Source organism: Aplysia californica, unplaced genomic scaffold (genome assembly GCF_000002075.1).
Source record: "Aplysia californica isolate F4 #8 unplaced genomic scaffold, AplCal3.0 scaffold00018, whole genome shotgun sequence".
NCBI lineage: Eukaryota > Metazoa > Mollusca > Gastropoda > Aplysiida > Aplysiidae > Aplysia > Aplysia californica.
Window position 1 is genome coordinate 460,828 of NW_004797288.1, and position 2,258 is coordinate 463,085.

Below are 2,258 nucleotides of genomic sequence, written 5' to 3' on the forward strand. Positions count from 1 at the left end.
TGAATAGGTGGCTGAGAGAAGGTGGATAGGGAGAAAGCTCCTCCCCCCCCCCCCCCCAAAAAAAGAGAAAAGAAAACCCTACTAATTGGAGCTATGATAATATGATGTTTTTCTATTATATTTTAGTTTTACAAATATTTTCTTTTAAGTCTCTGTGAATTCGGGATATCGCTGGTGGCTCATCAATGGGACCCATGTGGACGCAAGGATTAGTAGTGCGTATGACACTAATGTAAGTGGGTGGTTTGAGATATTAATGACAACAGTTTAGGGCCTACGACCAAAACGGTTGTTACTTTGATTTATTTAGCTTCATTCCGGTCTTTTTCAAACGATATGTAAAGCGCGGAACAAGCGTGTACTTCTGTTCGAACTGCCGTCATGAAAAGCAATAAATTTCCACCCGTTCTTTTAAATGAAAGACATCTCTCAAAGGTTGGCCATTATAACTCTTGTTTCTTGCTTTTTGTTCCCTCAAGGGAACTCGGATGGCTGGTGCCTCTATAAATGAATTATTGATGGTCAGGTCAGGCCCTCAAGGGAACTGTAACTGGCACGAGGTACCCCCCCCCCCTCCCCTCTTTTTTATTTTCTCATACATCTGTGCACTTCATGCTTTCTTGTAGAAATAGAAATTAGTAACAAGCAGTGCTCCACAGGTATTGATTCACCTCAAGCTGAAGTATACAAAGTACAAATTATTGTTTTTTCTCACACTAGTTCCCGACTTTGAACAGGGTTTCCAAAATAGGATTTAAAAAGTATGAAGTTTTCGAGGATATATGTAAGCATAACATAAAACACATAACATCTTCATCGAAGAATTTGTCTCCGTTTTCTTCATTTTGACGCTCATTATTATTATTATTATTATTATTATTATTATTATTATTATTATTATTATTATTATTATTATTATTATTATTATTATTATTATTATTATCATTATTATTATTGTTGTTGTTATTATTATTATTGTAATAATGATAATAATTATAAAATGATACTAACAACAATGTTGACTGATAATAATTATTATTATTATTATTATTATTATTATTATTATTATTATTATTATTATTATTATTATTATTATTGATGATTTTAATAATAATAATAATAGTAATAATAATAATAATAACAAGAAGAAGAAGAAGAAGAAGAAGAAGAAAAAGAGGAAGAAGAAGAAGAAGAACAATAATAACGGTTCGTCCACCATGAACTGATGATGACCTTTAATATCTCAGGAGGAAGAGAAGATACAGACCTTCCCAGCCACCAGCTGGGTTGTTAAAGAGAAGAAAGTAAAGGAAATAATAGCATGCTTGTAATGATCTCAAATGCCACAATTTGCCGCAGATAGCAGCGCATTTCCCATTCCTGGAATGTTGGGCTTATCTGCCTTAACATAGGTTGATTGGCTGGACCATCTTTTGGCTTCTTCGCTTGTAACCTTACAGTGCTATTCTTTTCTGTTTCTTTCTTTATCAAGGTACTATATTGAGTTAATATCACTCTATTATATATCATAACCACTATTTATATTTTCATTGTTATTTATATTATTATAAAAATAGATCTAGCATCTTCAATCAATTTATATGATATGTTACTATCACCATAAATTTTGTTGGCCTCTCATTCGAAGGTCCCGGGTTCGAATCCGGGTAGCGACCGAAAAATTTTCTTCTCTAAAATTGTCTCCTTTCACCTCCTTTCCTGCTCTCTAGCAATGTTCTGTTGTCTGCTTTCGTCTCCACTTTCTGCCCCCACCCCCTCACCTCTTTTGCCCCCTCCTCTGGGCTCCTGACTCTTTCTGCAGCCTTTCTACTGCTACTACTTGGCTCCTCCTTACTGCTGTCTTTCGGCCACGCCCCTGATCTTCTGGTAGGAAAGATCTACACCTAGCCTTCTCGGACAAGGGCGAAAAATCTCGTGGTGGTCTAAAATCGATAAGAGTAGGCTTCGGCCGCCACCGGGGCAAAATTCAAAATTTCCTACAAACTAAAAATATTAGGTGAGTCCCGCGCGCTCATATGACTTTATGCAGTTGTGAGCGCCGTAAAACACTTACCAAAATTAATTTAAAATAAAATTGTTCTCTTCTTTTCTTGGACTAAGACGTGTATCATTTCTTCTTTAGGCACTTAGCTGATAAGTTTTACTTGCTTCACCAAATTTCACTTCACCTTTTTATGTTTCATGTCTTTTCACCATATATAATCTCATCCCATCCTAGCCTATTTCACTCCCCCCCC